The 21,111-nt window shown below is 43.8% G+C and overlaps 1 protein-coding gene across 1 annotated transcript in view; it reads left to right on the forward strand.

Moving 5' to 3' along the window:
- Positions 1-21,111, forward strand: part of AARS1 (alanyl-tRNA synthetase 1) — a 294,909-nt gene that overhangs the window by 15,485 nt on the left and 258,313 nt on the right. The gene's annotated exons all lie outside the window — the stretch shown is intronic.

Raw genomic sequence — 21,111 nt, forward strand, 5'->3', positions numbered from 1 at the left:
TTGTAACATGCATATAGAACCGTTGGGGTCCAAGATAGGGGACATAACTGATCAGGAAAATCCACATTTCCACATTCCCTCCTTGTCCCCTACTTGCCCTTCAAGAGATATCAATCTTCATCATTCCATCGATTTGCTCATGGAGCATCATTTCTTCTTCCTTCTTCTTCCGGCATTTTGAACGAGAACTGTGATATGGAATGCATGATGTGGCACACAGACCACAAATCGCTGGTCCACATTGCAGGCATAAACAACAACTGAAGAGCATAAGAAGGCCAATACCTAGGAAGGATAGAACTCTCCATCCCCAGGCTGATATCACACTCCAAAACCACCCGGACCACGTCCAAGTGCCTGGATTTTCGTGTATCTGGCTTACAATCTTATGAAGGCGTGTTATAGCTTTATATACAGATGGCGAATTTTCTGGTATGAATATGCAGCAGCTGGATCCGATGACCCTGCAAGCTCCGCCCCTATCGGCCAGGATGACGTCAAGGACAAGACGATTCTGGAGAACAACAATTCTCATCACTGATTGTTCCTCTGTCAGATTGCCTAGGGCGGCTATAGTCTCATTTACTACAGCTTCAAGAGTCTTGGTGAGTCTACGTATCAGCTTACTATTTGATATTGTACCTATATAGGGAAAGATACCTTTATTGAAATCTGCATACTTGTCCCATGCCGTCTCAGTATAATCGACAACTGGGAGATCTCTTCGCTCTCTATTGTGTACTAAATGAACATTTCGATAATAATCAGGGGGAGCTAGAAAAACAGGTGGCAGAAGGAATGCTATGTAACAGGTACCATCCCAATCTAGAGGCAAACGCATATATGCAGTCTGACCACATATAAAGTAAGAATGGCGAGAAGCTCTAAATGAAGATTTACCTTGATCACTATATTCTACTGTAGTAACGCATTGGCTATGGCCCATGTGTATGGAACCAACTTTTCTCACACATAATTCACCCTTAACTGGAAATACTGACATAGTGGGCAGAATTAGTTCAACTTCGGATTTGACATTCAAAATCATAAGATTAGGCGTAAAATTACCTAATTTATACACTTCATTTTCTAAATCAGTTCCTGTTCTACTGGGGTGACCCTCCTTATTAGGGTGACAGACTTTGAATAAAACTAGATTCAGATTTCCCCATATCCAATGTTGTTGATAAACTGCTGTGTCTGGGTCTATGGAATTTAATAAACTAAACCATGCTCCACAGGAGCCATTGTGTGTGAACGGATGTGGAAAGAAAGGCAGAACTCCTTTGTTATTCTGATAGGGAGGGAGTCGGCCACACACCCAACAATTGGTGGCATTACTAGTCTGATGGGAATGATGTAACATACTAATGAATGTGTTATTGCGCAGCGCAAGTCTATAGGACAACTCATGTGGGGGGAATTCACTAAAAGAATGTTCATCAGTTATATTGAAAGCACGTTTAGAAACAGGATAATACATATGCAACAATATACTTGCAGTAACTAAAAAACTCAAGAAAAACAAAATTAATAAAGTCACAATACAGTGGTTACGCAGTAATTTACAATAAGCATGTCGTTTCATTATGATTCTGGACTCTACATGATTCAGACCTAAGGGATACATGTCGGGACAGATTCAACCGCTTCACCTTGGAGAGGACTTAAACAATCAAATCGTCCGACAGTTTAGATCTGGACCTGAGTTTCTGCTTGTAAAGTTCGGTGCTACTGGCCTCAGCCAAAGGTAGCTTTGAGTCAATGGGGGAAGACACACGGGGAGTACTGTTTGTGTCAGGAGGAAGTCCATGAAATTTCTTTATATGGCTGGAATGCACCCAGCCTTTTCTCCCTTCGATCTTCACAGCTGTTCTGGTCGTCAGCAGGACCAACTTAGGACGCCTCCACCTTGGCTCCAGTTGGGTTTTCCGATCAAAATTCCTGACGAGAACATAATCGCCGGGAATTACATCATGAGGTTTCACCTCGGTGTTGTCGGGAAAAGCTGCGACTACCTGTGAACGACAAGATTGTAGTGCAGACATCAAGGAAGCCAGGTAATCTGTCAGCATATTACAATCAACATCAGTTATTTTACGGGGTATAGGCGTCCCCCACATATTCGGTGGTCTACCAAAGATCACCTCATAAGGGGATAGCCCTGTTCGAGAGTGTGCTACCATCCTCATGTAAAATAGCGCAACTGGTAAAGCTACTATCCAGTCCACACCTTTCTCCTGACATATTTTAGACAGTCTGATTTTTAAAAGTTGATTATGTCGTTCCACGAGACCTGCTGCCTCGGGGTGTCGGACACAGTGGAATTTCCACTGATATCCCAACAAAAGTGAGACATGTTTCATTAATTCGGATGAGAAAGGCTGGCCGTTATCTGAATATACAACACGTGGTAAACCGTACCGTGGGAAGAATTCTCGAACTAGCTGCTTGGCAGTAGTCGGGGCAGTGTAATCTGATACGGGATACGCCTCTGTCCAACGGGAGAGAGCGCAGACAACTACGAGAACATATTTGAATCCTCGACAACGTTCCATCTGAATATAATCCATCTGGAGGACTTCAAAAGGATGGTCAGGAGGCTGAAATCCACCCTGCTCTACGGGAACACTCTTTCCTGGATTAAACTGACAACATATCATACAGGTACGAACCTTTTGTTTAGCTGCTGCTCGTAAATGTTTGTTGAACCAAATGTGCTGAATGCTGTCTAGCATAGCCTTCTCTCCTAAATGTGCTGGACTGTGAACTGTAGCTATAATGGCTTGAACCATGGAATCAGGGAGAAACCATACAGATTTCTCCTTCGTCATCCATCCTTGATCTGTCTGGATCCCTCCTAGTTCAGTCCACTTCTTTATTTCTTCTGCTGTGGCATGTGTCTGTATATCAATTACGTCAAGTGCGGGATCCTTAATTGTCATACACTGTGTTGGTGTCTGAACTATTGGCTTTGTCATGTCTAATGTGCGATTCTGAGCAGTCTGTTTAGCTGTTCTGTCAGCTAAATCATTGCCTTGAGAAATGATATCAGTAACCTTCGTGTGTGCTTTACATTTCATAATCGATATAGCAGTGGGTAGATGTATTGCGTTTAACAAAGCATGAATGAGGGGTCCGTGCTGAATGTGGGCACCATGGGAAGTTAAATAACCTCTCTCTCGCCACAACACGCCGAAGTCGTGTACAACTCCGAATGCATAACGTGAGTCAGTGTATACATTAACTTTCTTATTTGTGGCTTGAATACAGGCTTGTGTTAGAGCAATAAGTTCTGCTGCTTGGGCGGACAAAGTATCTATACAATTTGTCTCAATAACTTCAGTGTCTGTTGTGACTGCATACGCGGCCACTAAATCTCCTGTACTTGTTCTCATGCACGATCCGTCTACATACAACGTCAGGTCTGGATCTAACAACGGAACGTCTGTCAAGTCTTGTCTAGGTTTCGTCTTTATTTCAATGATTTCAACACAATCATGAGCTAGTGGGTCTGTTCCAATTACAGGTAATAGTGTAGCAGGATTCAATGTATTACACCGTCGGATCTCTATGTGTGGTTGAAACAATGTCAATTCATAACCGGTAAGTCTTGCTATGGTCAAGTGTTGTGTTTGTGTTCGGTTCACAAGAACCTCTACTGCATGTGGTACTTGTACTGTCAATGGATGTCCTAATACTATGGCATCGCTTTGTCTGATTGCTAAAGCTGTCGCTGCCACTGATTTCAGACATGCAGGCAAAGCCTGAGCTACGGGATCTAATGTACTGGAAAAATAAGCACATGGCTTGCGTGATCCTGCTTGATCCTGAGTGAGTACTGACAAGGCAGTACCTTCGCGTTCTGTAACAAAGAGTGTAAAATGTTTGCTATAACATGGTGTTGCTAAAACAGGTGCTTGACATAAAGCTTTCTTTAAGCTTTCAAAAGCTTGTGTATGTTCCTGAGTCCAAGGGAGAACAGTCGATGTGGCTGCCTCCTGTGTGGTTAACTGAATGAGTGGTTTTGCTAGAAAAGCGTACTGAGGGATCCACTGCCTACAATATGAAGTGAGGCCTATGAAAGCTCGCACCTCCTTTTGTGTCTGGGGTATTGACATGTTAGCAATTAACTGGATGCGATCTGGTGTAAGCTGCCTTCCCTCCTTGGACAGCGAGTGACCAAGATAAATAACTCGCTGGACACAGAATTGCAGCTTAGAAGGAGACACCTTGTGCCCCTTGTCGGCTAGGAAATGTAAAACTGTCAGAGAAGCTTTTTCACATTCTGGCTCGCTTCTCGCTGTGATCAGCAGATCATCGACATATTGAAGCAGTGCAGTATTGACTGGCATGTGGATACTGTCAAGTTCTCTCTTCAGTGCTTGGCTGTAGATGCTGGGGCTTTCTGTGAATCCTTGGGGAGCGCGTGAGAATTTAAAGCTGCGCCCATTTAAACTGAATCCGAACAAATATTGGCTTTCCGGATCTATTGGGACGCTGAAAAAGGCATTCTTGAGATCGATTACAGTAAAGAATGTTGCTTCGGAATCAATTGCTGTCAACAATGATGATATATCAGGGACCACAGGGAATTGTGGTACAATGCACTTGTTTAGTTCACGCAAATCAATAACCAATCGGTACACTGGTGGGGCAGTAGGATCAGTTCGTTTAAGAATCGGAATTATCGGTGAATTACATACATTGGAGTCTGTTTCTACAACTACTCCCTGGACAATCAGCTCATCAATGATTTTCAGCAAAGCCACTACAGCATCATGCGGTAACTTGTATTGTCGCATTCGTGGTAGTACCACTCCTGCTTTCAGGGTGACTCGATAGGGTGTAATGTTCATGCAGCCAACATCCGTAGGGCCTTGTGCCCATAGATGTACTGGTAAAGTCTGTAGTCGGGGATCCATGTCTCTAGACACATAGTGACCTTTAAAATCACGTAAAAACAACCTTACTCCTTCCGGAGAACAACATATTATGGCTCCTAGTGCTTTCAGAGTTTTAATTCCTAACAGATTTTCTGGGCATGATTTAGTAAGCAATAAATCTGTAGTTCGTGTCAAAGGTCCTATCGTAAGTGGTAGAGGCTGTGATACTTCATTAACAATAGGTTTTCCTGAAAAACCAAGGGAAATATTTTGAGAGCCTGAGAGGGGTGCCCCTGGAACTTCACTACGTTTTATGGTTGTTCGACTTGCCCCTGTATCGAGTAAGAATTTTCTATCTTGACCTAATAATTCACTATGTACATAAGGTCCTTCTTGATCTACAGGAATCTCGATAAGCGGTAAGTCAACTTCCCTCTCTAGGCTTGTTCATGCGTAACGCTGATACTCAGGGTATTCATACTGTGCAGTCTGATACATTTGTCGTGTTGTGGTTTGTGTGGCAGTAGCAGGCAACGGCGGTGCAGCTGGCACAAACTGTATGGGTTGCTGTGAGGCTGGCATGGACTGTTGTTGAACTGGCATGGACTGTCCATGCTGCATAGCTCCTTGTTCATTCTGATCTTGTCTAACTAATCGTGGTCTCTCCTTTGCAATACCTGTAGCTATATTACGTTTCAGGACTGGACAATCGTGTACATAATGGCCCAGTTGTTTACAGTAATTGCAGCTTCCTTTTACAGGAACTGCAGAATCACCAGAATGTGTCACACCCTTTTTGTGACCATCTGCTGGTACTGTCTGAGAAACTAGCATTTTCATTTTTGTATCCTTCATGCGTCTATGCTCGTGTTCTTGTTCATCCCTAATTCTATTGTGATGATACTGTAACATTTGTAGCATTTGTGACGGAGTGTTACTTTGCCAGGTACTCTCGAATTTCAATATTCTATTCTTTACTGGAGGCAATGCATTTTCCACTAATTTTGTCACAAATAAATGTGGATATGAGTCACTACTTGCTTTTATACCACTATTTATACCAAAACATTTTTCAAATCGAGCATAATAATCGCTTGTGTCTTCATCTTGCTTTTGTTTGCAGGCTGTGATTGCACCCCAATCTTCCTTTTTTGTAGTTAATAAACGTGGCAGTACCTGTACTAGTAAACCTGGTAACAGTTTAACTTTATCCCCGAGCCCTGAACCTGCAGTTCGGCCCCTTTCTTCCTCTGCTAATGCTGTCCAGTCTATCTTTTGGTCACCCACTTCCCACTCTTTTTCTTTCAGTTTTTCATAAATGCCAGCAGGCAAAAGCACCTTTAATATCGTCATAATATCAGGAAAGGTGTACTCTCCCATCAGTAACATGTCTTTAATTTCTCGGTGGAAACCCGCTGGGTCTTTGTCATGACTAGGTACTACTTTCTTCATTTCCAATAATTCCATTTTTGATATGGGTGTGTAAACAAATACACGGTGAAACTCATTGTCTTCGCCTTTTATTGGGTGCACTTCTCGTAGGGGATTTTGTCTATCCATATAGTACGGCGCTCTTTCTCTGCGGGGCAGCGAGAGAGAATCCGGACTTACAAAAAGGACATACTGCTTACGTGACACTAATATCTCTTTAATTAGCTTGTTACTAGAACCTCTCCATCTGTTTGTGAGTAGTTCCGTTAATATATCAGGTAAAGGACCAGGGTCAGCATGTTGGCTCTTATATAATATGAGGAGTTGCTGAATCATATAGATTCCAGCTAAACGTTGTTCATCTGTACTGAGATTAAAAAACGTGTGTGCTACGGTCTCATCACCGTATTTTTCAGGACTGTCAATCCAGTGAACGGCTGATCTGGCTAACTCTTGCTCATCCATGGAATCGAGGAAGTGGTAACCCCTTCGTTCTCGTAATATTTTATCTGCGGCTTGAAACGAATGTTCAGGAGACTTCAGATTTATTATAGGCGTCGGATACGTTCTGCTATTATTTGGGCATACTGAGTGTATGGGATCAGAAAAACATCTAGTATTTTCACAGGATCTTCCTCTGCCTACATAAGCTATGGTCTCTGACTGTCTTGCGGAATTCCCTGATTCGGACATTTCATCTTGCTCAAACTCGTCTGTTCCCAATCTCTCTTCATGAATACGCTCTATTTCTTTACGGATTTTTCGGCACATGGCTATTATACAATTTTGCTTATCGTGTCTCCCTTCTGATATATTCTGACTCCATTTTGTAAGAATAAGCATTGCATTCGGGTCTACCCCCGGGCGGTCTTGATTTCTGATCACACAGTTTATGAGGAAACGTAACAGTTCCCCCTGTATTTCTACTTTCTGGAATTCCATAGCTCTGTTAATACATCCTGGATCTCGTCCTGTTTGAACAAAATGATATATGTTATCTAGATGCGTAGTCATTCCTGGTAACCTTGCTAAATACTCTGCGGCTCGCCTGATACGTAATGATGCCAGGACCATTTCGTCCTCTTTACCAACCACTGGGTCATATCTACAATTTACAAGGAGTTCCTTAAGCGTACGTTCACTTACGAATTTAGGTGTACGTGAATGTGCTGACTCTTGAAAAACAAGTTTATTTATTCTGGGTGGTGTAAAGGTAATGCTAGCACCTCCCGTGGCCCCATCTGGGGCGTCGGGTGTGAATGGGTTCGTTGAACGTGACACAGCAACTATGGGTGTCGATACCCCTGTAGAATCGACTGCGGAGACAGATGCGGAAACAGATGTGCTTGCTGACGCTTGCGTCGGGACTTGCTGTTGCACGGGGACAGATACCTGATCCTGACGTTGAACCCCTACACCAGACGGTCTATGTGGTGCGGCGTTAGCATATTCGGGAGCTGCGTCGTCTAGATATGAGGAAAGAAAAACATCTTCTGCGGTTCTGGGATGCCCTTTTGGATGTACCTTAATTGGAAATAATGGGGGTGGCAAGTCTTTTGGCATTTCTGGAGCAGCCTTAGGTAGTCCTTCGGCTAGAAGGGGATACATACCATTCATAAGAGCATTTCTTTGTCTATTTACTTGTTCTGATTTCACTCGGATACCTTCCTCAATTAATAGACTTTCTTGAGCTTTATTTGAACTTTCTTTACTCCTCTCTTCTTGTCTACGTGCTTTTTCTGTTCGTCTATGAGATTCTTTACGCCATAACTCAACAGCGTCTTTCTGTGACTGTCTGACCTTTCTTTTCCATAACTCTTCCTCCACTTTCATGATGCACTCTGCATCCCAGGTTCCCGCTACGGGCCACCTTTGACTTTCCGGCAATCCCTTGGTATAGTCTACCCATAGATCAAGAAACAATATGGCATCTAAGCCATGCTTATGGTACATAAAATGCCCTGGAGTGTCCCTAGGAGGAATAGGAACTGCTTCTTCAAGCACCCCTTTTCTGGTAGTAATCTGTCTTAACTTCGAGAAGAGCGGCATATTGACAACTGATCTGATACTTACTCTTGAACTCACTTAATACGAAAAACACAATAATGAACAGTGAACAATGAACACTCATTCATACCACAATATTTGAACACTTTAAACATTAAACATTAAACATTTTAACAACGACCGACAATGATGACAGTCTGCCTAACTAATCACCACGCTGAATTCTTGACAATAACTGCATACTTCGGAATACTTGATATACTGCTAAACAGTACATATACACTGCTAAACAGTGCAGACCGGATTTGTGTACCCAAATCCGTCTTGACCGGCACAACCTATGTGCGCGTCAACACGCCTCCCCGGCGATGGTACTCACCGAGTAGCTCCTTGAAACGGAAGGCCTCAGAGAATGGACAGGACTCGATGACTGCGGACAGCGGACCCTCTGGACATCGGGATTTCGAAATAACTGGTGGGCCTCTGTATACCTCGGATCTTGCTCTCTCAGCTAGGCTCTGGTCGGGATACTTCGCACTTCTCACCGCCTCGTCTGGGTTGATCGCAGCCTCAGTCGCCCCCGCTTGACCGGAGGGAGCTTACAGGAAATCCTGCTGGTACGCGTTTATGGTCCGTCCAGCTGTGGCAGGAGACCGGGCCTGCAACGCACCGCCGGCGCGTGAGATGAGAAAGTGTCCCTGTTCGGGCGCCATTATGTGGTAAACAAAAATCTTCTTTACCGGACTGAATTTCATACGGGATCTTGAAATAAAATAAAATAGCTCAGAATAACAAGAGGCAGAATCCGTGGTATAAGAGTTTCTAAATGGGCTTTATTCCATCAAAAATGGCCGACTCGAGTCGCGGCCTTCAGGTTCCGTCACCACGAGGGTTCAGGAAGTGAAGTACAATACTTTATTGACAGACATGCATTTTTATAATAAGTACATTACAATGAAACGAATGTAGAAGGCGTAACATTTGATAAGAAAAGTGACAAAACAGGTACGTAATCGAAACTAGGCGTAATAAGGAATAAAAGAAACATGATTGGTTAGGATTATCAGACATAGGTGGATCTATAAGATAATACTTGGCATAGATGCGCGCGCAGCAGCATGACGTGTGATTGACGTGCAACTAGGGGGTGAAGGGGACTTGACATTTAGCTCTACATGTGGAGACGAGAAGTCTGGGGGGTCAAGTCAACCTAATCCCAAATCATATCTAACATCCTATGTTTAAAGAACTATGTTATCCACAAGGAAGGACTCTCGGACAGAATCTAGTCTATACTGACTGTGTGCGTGCACAAACGCCTAAGTGTCTATATGAGATGCGAGGGGCAGAAAACTTTCCATGGCAGCAGGGCTATGAATCACTTGCAGGAGGACGGAAAGGCTGAGTCCTTTGCTTGTGAGCTAAAGGAAATGTTTACCTAAATCACTAGACAGGAATGCATCGGCTGAAGAGCAAAATAGATAATTCGAAGGTGAAATACAGCTTCTTGGCAGGCAGGCGAAAACTGGCCGAGGCAGGCACCGTTAGCTGCACAGGGAGTAGGGCAAAGTTCATGGATACAGATGCGGGCTCAAGCTGAAGCTGTCAAAGACAGAGAGCAGGGAAAGGCTTTGAGGACAGAATCGGGCCTACTTGCCTGAACTGTAAAAATGGAGTAACTTAGCCATATAAAGTCGGTGGCCTTTCATACTTAGGAATCGAATATCCAACCCATCGATGGCGGATCTGACAGAGAACATGTCGACGGTAGACACACATATGTTTGCGTCTTAGAAACTGGAACTAGAGGGAACATACATGTACTTGTAACATGCATATAGAACCGTTGGGGTCCAAGATAGGGGACATAACTGATCAGGAAAATCCACATTTCCACAAATGGGAGAAAAATTAACAGAAGAGTGAAGGATTCTATAAGACTCATAATTTATATTTTCTCCCAATTCCAAGTGTCACGTTTTCCAAACACCAGGCATCTTGCTCCCAGTGGCATATAGACACTGCCATATGCATAACAGAAAAATACAGGCATTTGTTTAAATGGGAAGAATTTAAAGTGTAGAAACACGATTCATGAAACACTAAGATGCAATTAGCTTAATTGAAAGTGGAGAATAACATTAATACTTAATGTCATAGAGATGTATTTCTTCACTTTTAATTTCTTGCATTAAAAAAAGACTGTATTTTTCAGGTATTAATATGGCACAGTGACTAATGCCCTCTGGGAGCAAGAGCCTGCAGTTTGTAAATGCAACACTTTGAAATTTTCTCCCATTTAAAAGCATTCAGAAACATCATTTTGTTCACAGGCTCCAATATAAAGTTGACATGGACTTTTGAGAGTTAAATAGCTCAGTGATCTAGTTCTTCGCCTCTGTGCCCCAGCCTGGGTCATAAATCTCACCAATTACTGCTCAGTATCAGGCGGTGCTATCTGCAGCCTAATAGTAATAATTTAAAATAGGCACTGCCTTCCCTTAAGTTTAAAATGCGACTGTGCTACTTTCAAGGTGTCTGTGAGCTACTGGTAGCTCACAATCGACTGGTTGGAGAAGCCTGCACTAAAGTAACTAATTAAACCTGAGCTCAACCCCCTGGTATGTATGGTACAGAGCAGACAGGTTTAACTTGGAGGCAATGCGTAATGGTAGCTAAACTCCAATTTTTGTGCAGCTAAATTCACGTTTTTGTGCCACTAAATTTGGTAATCTATGCCGCAATATCTTGGCGGGGGTGGTGGTCAGTAGAGCTATGACTGGCACAGGCCCCTCTTATCTGAGATTCTGGCTCTTGTGTTACACGTCCAGATCCTGAGGTCCTCCTCAAACGGCCTCTTTGTAGTGCCTAAAATCCAGTCATCCCAGTTACTAGAGCAAATTCTGCCTTCTGGGATTTCATTGCACTCAGCGAAGTGGGCCTTACTTATTTTCCCTCCCCTCTCACTCTCATAACGGACAATAAAGGGACATCTTCCTCAGGCTTCCAGGTTTGGAGGTCAAAGGTTTGCTTTCATGTTCCTGACTTCTACACTGAGATTAGTCTGAAGTCATTTGAGATCAAACACAAATGAGGGATCCCCGATACAGAGGGCTTTCACTACCTCCAGAGAGGGTCGCACAGACTTGTATCAAAGCATGCGCCACAAAGGCACTCCTGTTGTTTGAAAAATTCCTCCAACGCCTTGCATCAGCCAGACACCTAGTTTCTAAAATGTATACTATTCTTAATTCCCTGGTGACAACATGCAAATCCCACTTTCAGTTGCAGTGGGAGAAGACCTTAACATAATGCTTGACTCCAAACAATGGCACTAAGTATTAGTTTGTACCAACAAAATTGCCTGCCACGTCCAAGGCAAAGACATCTTCTACAAAATACTATTCAGCTGGCACCTGACTTCCCATCCTTAATCCTATCCACTCTGAAATGTTTCTGGCGTTGCTGCAAGAAGGCAAGCTCCCGATTGCATATCCTGTTGTCCTTGCGTCACTTGGGACACTATTGGGATAGGAGTCTTTCCTCCATCTCACAGGTTCATGGTCAAGACTTGGGTAAGCTTCCTAACCTGGCTTCACTTATGGTAGACCGCCAGAGGGTCTATATCCCCTCCACTCTGCTGTTTGTAATAGGACCTACACTTCCTTCTGGAGGCTAGCTAACCTTTCTCTCCCTCTTAGGCACTTACTAGGGCATGAGAAATAGCATATGACCTAGTGGAAAAGTCTCAACTTTTTATCAGCCTATGGACCCCTTTTCTTTCTTATTTGTAAAACGATTATAGAGGCAGAACTTTTCTGCAAAGCGCTAGGCTGACCAATCCCTTGGTTTACATCCTCTGTAGTCCTAGAAGACTCATTAACAATTAACTTTTCTTATATGTACATGTACATGAGTGTTCTGGGGTGGGAACTAAGGAGGCTGTGAGGGAGTTGATTGTTGGTGGTTGAATCCACCGGAATTTGTGATTAATTTTCTTCTTTTGCATGAAGAAATTAATTAAAAAACGACTGTAACTAAAATCCAGACAGCCCAAGGCAGTGGCTGTTATCTTCTTTTCTTGGGTCCTCTCTCTAAGATAAGCCTCCTGCTGGATTTTGCAATCTAATAAGTACTCTGGTTTGACGTTCTCCGTCTGGAAAAAAATTAACTTTTCCAGCCCATTCTTCTTTTTAAATTTTTTTTTAAATTTTTTTTTTATTTCAAATCGTTTTTGAGAAATCGCAAACAAATGACAAATAGAAAATACTATAAGACAAAACCTAAGTAATAATAACGATAATGACAATAATAGTAATAGTTTGCTCAAGTGCCAAGTAGGACATTTGCAGCGAATCGTAATAGTATACAGGTGGTCACACAAAACAAGTTTCCCACATGAGCGTTGATAAGAGATACTCTGCAGTAGATAAGTACAAAAGGCATTACAGACTGAGGTATTGTTTGGGTGTTCACGGAGGGTCATAAGAGAAAGATGAGGCGTCAAGGGATTGCCACAATTTCCTGTGAGATTTACGCCAGGGAGAGGTGTGGAGAGATAAATTGTCTGCTCCTCTTAGAGAGGATAGCCATTCCTGCCACGTTCTAAAAGAGACCTCATTGGCGTTTTTCCATTAACTCAATATAACTTTGCATGCTAGAGTGAGCATGAGGTCTAGTAAGTAGCGATCCTGCAAGCCCTTGATCTTAGGATCCAATACCCCTAGTATAATATAGGAAAATTCCTTGGAGGGAGGATGTTAAAAGTCTTATTTATGTATTTGTAGATCTTATCCCAGTATGATTGTAAGGTAGGGCAATAAAAGAGCATGTGAGCAAAGTTGCCAACGTGAGATTTACAATTCCAGCATGTAGTACTGTCGCTGAGTTTAGGTTTAAAAATGTTCTTGGGTGTCCAGTATGTCCTATTTATTAACATTAGTTTGGTTTGTGATAGTATGGGTGATATTTTATTCGAGAATGGTGTCCAATGATTTTTCCCCCAATCAAATGGGATGCTGCTGGAGTTGAGTTCAGATTCCCATTTTGCTTCACATTTCCTGTGCGATTTGCGGGGTTTGGGAGAAAGAAGTTTATATATCTTAGAGATGGTGTGCCCAGACTTTACTATTCAAAAATTCAGTTGCCCAAGGTCTCATATGATCAATATAGTTAGAATCCAAAAGTAGCTTCCGCTCAAAAGTCCAAGGCCTTAAAGTGCTCCTATCTGCTGATATGTTACATTTAATAACCAAAGGGTTATGATCTGACAATATTCTAGGAAGAATTGAAATTGAAGCAGAGGATACTAACTGATCCGAAACAAAAATATAATCTAGTCAGAACCATAAATCAGTCATGAGATGTTCTTGGACAAGGGCTTGTAAGGCTCTATAAACTCTAGGTTTTTGACCAAAATAAAACTGCCCTCCTAATATATTAAAGTTTCCTGGCATATTAATATTAAAGTCCCCGCAAAGACAAATAGGTTGGGGCCACATAGCCAGCTCGACATTTAAGAAGTCTAATAAATCAGGATCATCAAAGTTTGAATTGTACACGGGGCACACTGTCAGGGTTAAGCCATTAATCAAAAGCTGCGCAATTGCCCAGCGACCCCCGACATCCTGACTATGTCTCAAGCATGCTCCTATCCAGCACTTCATTAATATAGCCACCCCCTTTGTCATGGAGGTCTGCCGAGAGCATACTATCAGGTCAAACCCTGGGATTTTAAGACACTCTCTGTTGTTCCAAGGAACATGGGTTTCCTGCAGACCTAGTACCTCTAACTGAAAAGAGCGAATAATCTGTGTAAATAAAGCACGCTTCCTCGCGTTGTTGAGACCACAAACATTCCATGAGGCAATAGAGATTTTACCCATTATCCTTTGACATATGAATACCTAAAGAAAAAATACATTTATTTTGTTGATTTAAACCAAGATTGTCATAAAACCAGAGATAAGCGTCAAGTTTATTTTTTCCGTGCACCCTACCCCCATCCACCCTCCCACCCCCCCACACAAACCCTAACCACCCCCCAAACAGGACAAGGAACAACGTCCCGATGATGTAGAAGCCGGTATAGACAGAGACCCCCCCCCCCCCCCCCCCCAAGAGTCACTAAACAAAGCAAAAAGGACACCAAGGAGCTAGAAACAGGACCTGCTATTATTGCAAAAATTCAAAATACTTCCGCATACATTAAGCAGTCATTATAACGTGTCCAGATAAACCTTAGCCTGTACCTCCGCCTCAAAAAATTTTGTCTGGCCATGAAAAATTACTTTAAGTTTGGAGGGAAACAGCAAAAAAACTTGTGCTCCTTTTAACTGAAAAGGGGTGATCAGTTGGCGGAGCTTCCACCTCCGCTCCACTGTAGCTGGACAAAAGTCCGGCCTAACAAAAAGCTGACATCCCTTCCCAGATCTTTGCCTGTCAGGCCTGGCCAAATCAAAAATCCTTTCTCGTGCCAGAAAATTATGCAAACATATTAAAATAGCACGTGGTCTATTAACTGCCTGACCAGAGCGATGTTTTACTTTAAAGGGAAAGCGATGGGCACGCTGGATCTCCAGCCGCCAGTCCCACTCCTTCACCTCTGGAAATGCTTCCGTAAATAAATCTATAACGAACTGACGCGTATCTTGACCCTCCAAACCTTCAGGAACCCCCAGCACTCTAAGGTTATTCCTCCGTGCCCGATTCTCCATGTCAATTAGTTTCCCTTCGATGTCACCCCTCTGTAACTAAATTGAATCAACGGTGGCTTTATGAGTAACGAGATCGTCCTCGAGAATAGAGATCCGAGACCCAGCTTCCGTAACCCTGGAAGCAATGTCCGTGCAAGTCTTCATAACTCTACGCAGAGAGTTCATAACTCTACGCAGAGAGTTTTGAACCCTATGGCATGCCCCCTGTGCACGAGCGCTCTCCTGTCGCGTCTCCTCTCTATGTACCATAATTATTTGGTAGATTGTAGCTAGTGAAATTTCCCCCGGGGGGGGGGGGCCTGATTCAGATTCCTGAGGGTAAGACACTGGATTTTGAGAAATACTTTGAAGTGGAGCTTGTGCCGAGAAAGAGTAATCCCATGCCAGTGATCCAGTATCTGAGGCAAGATCCGTAGGAGCCTTGCGAACTGTAGGAGGACCACTAGAAGCGCCCGCGGAATTCAGGACATCGTTGGCTCGCCAATCACCAGTGTCACTACCCTCATCCTCTGTCCAGTCCTTATCCAATCCACCATCTTCTCCCGATGAACCAGTGTGTTCTGAAAGTGAAAAAAAATTATCCACATCTGTTTCAACCTCAACGACTAGAGGGACAGCGGGGATTTGTAGGAGAGCAGTACGAGGAGCAAGAGGGTCAACTAGGGGAGTAGCCTGTTGCAAATTAGGGAACTGGGCAGGAACAACTACATCTCCCAGCATGCCCTGTTGTATCTGAACTAAGCCCTGGGTAGAATCTGAACCAGGAACTGGTACTGCGACTGGCTGATTCCCTCCAGAAGGCCCCTCTACAATACTCCCAGACAACGCAGCAGGAGAAGAAAAGGCATCATTAACCACAGCTACCGCCTGGGCTACGAGCACTTGAAGAGCAGAAACAGGATCGGCAGGGGCGACGGCTGGAGGACTCGAGATCCTCCCGCCTGCTATACTCTTCCGAGGCTTAAACAGAGCCGACACCGATGCTTGGAATCTTGAGACACTGCCAGGGGATGAGGTAGCTATCAGAGGCCCGGCAGCAGCTGACACCGCCGACGCTGATGCCGACTTCAAAGGTAAACGCCGGGCCGGAGCCGCCAACTGATCTCCTGCTGCAAGCTTCGCAGCGCCCCGGGCCGGCCCCCGTGTATGGCTCTTAGGCGGCATCCCCGACGATATCACAGACTCGCGTAAGGAGAGAGCCCACACGAAGCAACTTGAAGGTGGACCCGCACCAAGGATGCGACTGACCAAAGTCCGAGAGCGAGAGCCGTGATTCAGACTCCAGAGCCGCCACAGCAACATCCGTCAAAACAGGTATCAGTTCACAGCATGTAGTCAGACAGAGAGATTACTCCTAGGGGAGGGAGAGAACGCCAACACCAGCTTACTCGGCCACAGTAGCGGCCGCCATCTTGTCCCTCAAGTGACTACCTTCTAACCGCCCACAGGGTCACTTCCATTCACAAACAAAAAAGAAAAAAACCTGAATCTAGTGCCCCCCGGCAGCAAATGGGCCTGCAAATAGGGCCAATCCGCAGAGCAGAAAATGGCCACCAGTATCAAAAACAATTTTGGGGCGATCCTTGCCCAAGGGATCACCCCCATGCACAAACATTGTAAATCTATAAATCCCGGGTGTTTGTGGTGTTTTCATTCCCCTCCCCCCACCCCCGGAGGCCAGCAGATCGGCCTTCAAATGGGGCTGATCTATTCCCTGGGGGGGGCACAAACCTGGGGTGGCGGAGTGAGCTAAAGGATGATGATGGATTAAATCCCTATCAGTTGACTGGGGGTGAGTGCTAGCAATGTTCACCACTCTGTTCATCATCCCCTTAGGTTTTGCTTTGTTCGCCCTAGGTTGGCAGGGTATGCCCAGATGTGGGTCCCTTGCTCAGTTTGCCACTGGATTCAAGCTAGCCTGGCTGATGACAGCTGATTAGCCAGAAACCGGTCCTAGGAAGCTTGTTTCCGGTCCAGGGAAGACATGGCTTGGCAGTTCGGGCTGGACTGTTCCCATGAGGCACAGGGTCAGACTGATTTGCATATGGCCATGTCTGAACTGGGGCGGTGGAGTGAGATAAAGAATGATGATGGATTAAACCCAGATCAGTTGACTGGGGATGAGTGCTTGCAATGTTCAACACTCCGTCCATCATCCCCTTTGGTTTTCCTTTGGGGGGCACAAAACGGCCACAAGTATTAACAAGCATTGGCATAGCCAATAGGTCTCCCCTTTGGGACCTTCTAAGTGTTTAGTTATGCAGCACAATATCCTTGGTGCAACATCAACTGTTGCATGGCTAAGCACTTATAAGGTTCCAAAGGCGAGACCTATTAGCTATGCCAATGCTTGTTTTCTTTCCTAATGTTTGTAATGTTTTACAAAGGAAAAGAACCAATAAATAGTCATTAAAAAAAAAAAAGATGTGGGCCAGAATCGCTTACTGGGGAAGGCACAGCTCCAGAGTTTCTGTGATGATTGGATCCTTTCTTAAATCAGGCGATTTCTTCTTCCTTATGTATAAAGCGCACGATCTGCCATTGGCAGAGCATTGCAACATTCTCGGTAGTCCATGAGTGACTTTCAAACCCCCACCCCATTGATGACGACCTCTAAAATGCCAATGACTCTGAACTAAATAAAATGTATCTGTGACAGCGTAATTTACGCTACCTGTCTTCAAGACATCAGTTTCAGATGTGACTGCCACTTTCAGAGCTGAACATTCCTCGTGACTCACTTTGTGTTTTCTCTCATCATACCAGCCTCTCAGAGATTGAGCCTAGAGTGAGAATGGCTCTGTCCTAGCTACGCGGTCTATCGGTGATTAGCATGCATGTCACTGATACTAGTTCAGAGCGGAGTGGCAAACCATACTCTTGACAAAAGGTTATGTAAGACTCAGTCTTTATAAGTTACATATATTTTTAAATGCATTAGGAGGATTTAACAATTTGAATGGTTCTGGTTATTTTAATGCCATTTTCAAGAATTGTAAAGTTTGCACTTAACTCTAATTCGAGCAAAATGTATATATGTGCACTTATTGCACTTAAATATTATATAAGTGCACATATATACATTTATCATTAAAGATCAGTTTAATTTCCTCATTATGCCTGAGTCACAATAGATTTACTTAGAAGAAACAATCACTGGCAGCCTTTGCAAGCTTCTTACATTTTTATTGCATTATTTGTATTGGAAGAAGGGAAATGTGATGCTTATTGGCATAAAGAAAATGTGTTTTTGGCTTTGATTTTCTACAACCCGAAGGCATTCTTTAAACACAAAATGACAACAAAAAGAAATGAAAAAATAAAGAATGGGGAGAAATCATTAGCAAAGAACTGGCTACCTCTGACAATGAAGTGCATGCCTTTTCTTGTTGAAGCGTACATCTGATCAGTAAAAATACATTATTCAAAATCCAAGACAAAAGGACTAGTGTTCGAAGTGGGCTGCGTACACTGTATGCTGTGGAGGGTGGAAACAAAACGTGAATGACAGTCGAACAGATCAATGGATGAAGAGGGCTAACCTTAAATGTATATATCCATGCATTTCTTTATTTAGGATTCCATTTCTTATTACATTTGCCAATTAACACAAAATTGTGTCAAAGCCAGTCCTAAACATGAGAACAATGGCAGAGGCAATGCAATATACTAACGGGTTTGCATAACCGTGGGCTGAAGCAGCTTTTCAACCTTTCCAGGTAATTAAGATGAGTATTAATTAACTGGGCACCCATAACGTTCGCCATTTGCAGTATAACAGAGCTGTATACCTGCAAAAGCAACCACGACATTACAATATGATGTAGTTACTGTCTGCCATGATTCTGTCCTTTTCTTTTATTCCATTTCTCTCTCGTTGTGGTTTCTTGTCGAGCTCGAGGATCGATGGTGCACGTTTACCCTCCAGAGAGCCGAATGGCAGGGTTTAATAAAGCAGAAATCTTCTTTCTTGTTCTGACCATGTCACGTGCCCTCAGCGACTTCCCCCACAAGTCAGGGACTCGGCCAGCATCCACGCCAGTGTACGTCCATTTTGCCCTTGATTTGACGCAGGATTGGCAGCTTTCAATAACCATTTATATTCCGTCACGGCTCACGGACTGTGAAAGTGAGTTTTCTGCTTTACGGCACTCCTTAAATGGGGGTCATTTTGCTAATCATTCGCAGGCAAGGAAGGCGGGAAGGCTGCAAATTGCCCCCCACCCACGACGCAGCTCACAATTCTGTTTCGCCGCGTCTCGCAGGAGCTGCAGTTATAGTGGCGATTTTCTGTCACAACAATTTTTCAGTGGCCAGCCGTAACACAGGCGCGAGGAGAAAATAGCTACTATTATTTAAAATGCAGTATTAATCTGGTAAACTGAACACACGTTTTTGGCCTCAAAACCAACTCGATTGCTAAAGGTCTTTTTTCTATGCAGCGCATGTGTGCTGTGTAGGCGAGACCTAAAAATAATTGGGGGCAATCCTTGACCAAGGCATTGCCCCATGCACTAGCATTCCACATCCCTGGGTAGAGTGGGGTTTTCCCTAGTGCCTTGTGGGGGCGTTCTTGCTGCATGATCGCGAACCCATGCGGCGATCGGGCAGCAGGAATGCCCTGCAAAGAGACATCAGGGGAGAGGAAAAACTCTTTCCCCTCTCCGATGCCTCTGTATACAGAGAGCCCCCCCCCCAACCCCCCTGAGCAGGAAACACCTACCTCCGCCTGCAGACGCCTGGAAGCAAATGGCTTCCAGCGCATCTGGGGGCGCCTGATAACGTTGGCGCACACCCTGCCTACTGACGTCATGGGATTGTGTGGGGTCAGAGGTGGCAGTAGAAACTTTTTCGCTGCCATACCTGTTTGTAGGGGTATAATTGGCTGCCCATTAAGGGAGCGCCAGCGCTTCCCCCTTGGATGGGTGCAATGACTGAATGGTTCCGTCATGAGCACATGCCCACCATGGCTCATGATGGAACCTTTTCGTCATGATCACTGAATGGGTTAAGATAACTAGAACTGGTGAATTTAAGTGATTTTGTTTGTTAAAATAGCATGTTTTATCTGATATTTTCATGTAACTGTAACTTCCCTTGAACTTTTTTTTCCCATTGAATACATATATGATGTATACATTCCATAACTAGAACAAATGATAGCCAATTCTTTATTGGTCATAAAATAGCAATGAATTATGGTACAGCGATCCAGCAGGATTTCCCATGACATCAACAGGTCTGGTTTTACCTGTTTTTGGCATTCTTCTCCAAACACTAAAAGCACCCCATTCAGACATTAAGTGTGGTCTATTGTAACTGGCACACTCAAATCCTTGGGAGTTATGATAATGCCTAATCATCCATCTTCAAATAATCCAACTTTCCAGCCTCCTCTGACTATTGAGCAAATTATTCTTACAGCAGTGGGCTGGGTGAATTTGATGTCAACATTGCAGTTCCAGTGAGGCTTCTAGATCTATATCAAGCCACTCGTGGGCTATTGTCAGACTGGCCAACTTGCAAGACAACAGCTGGCACCACTCATAGGTGGTTGGCCAAAACTCCCTGAATACAGTGTGTGGCTTTCACAGACAATAAACCTTGTCACTACTGTAATAATGAAGACATCTGCTATGTCAATAAAAATATGCTTCTTTTATTCCTGGTGAGGTTGCAGGTTACTTGTAAGATTGTATGTACATGCCGCACTGGGAAGTGTGTCCCACTATGTTTTCAATCACCGTCCTCGGTATCATAGCTTACTCACTCATGGGGGAACACAATGGATATACCAGTATTACGTTTTAGAGATTTGTTTAGTAGCCGTTCTGCCATTAGCATGGCCTCGAAGCATTATGGGAATCCTAGCACCTTCACATCTTGGCCATAACTTGTATCACATTTCACAGTCTGTATTTTGGTTATTGAGTTGGCTCCTTGGTTGTGGAGACGTGGTTGATATGCTGCACTTGTGTATATGTTGGGTCATATGTGTGTTATAATGGTTAGTGTTTATATCTTTATCAATCCTTTTAGCTTTAGCTCTTTGGGTTAAACCCTGGCAATAT

This window comes from Triturus cristatus, chromosome 12 (genome assembly GCF_964204655.1).
Source record: "Triturus cristatus chromosome 12, aTriCri1.1, whole genome shotgun sequence".
Taxonomy (NCBI): domain Eukaryota; kingdom Metazoa; phylum Chordata; class Amphibia; order Caudata; family Salamandridae; genus Triturus; species Triturus cristatus.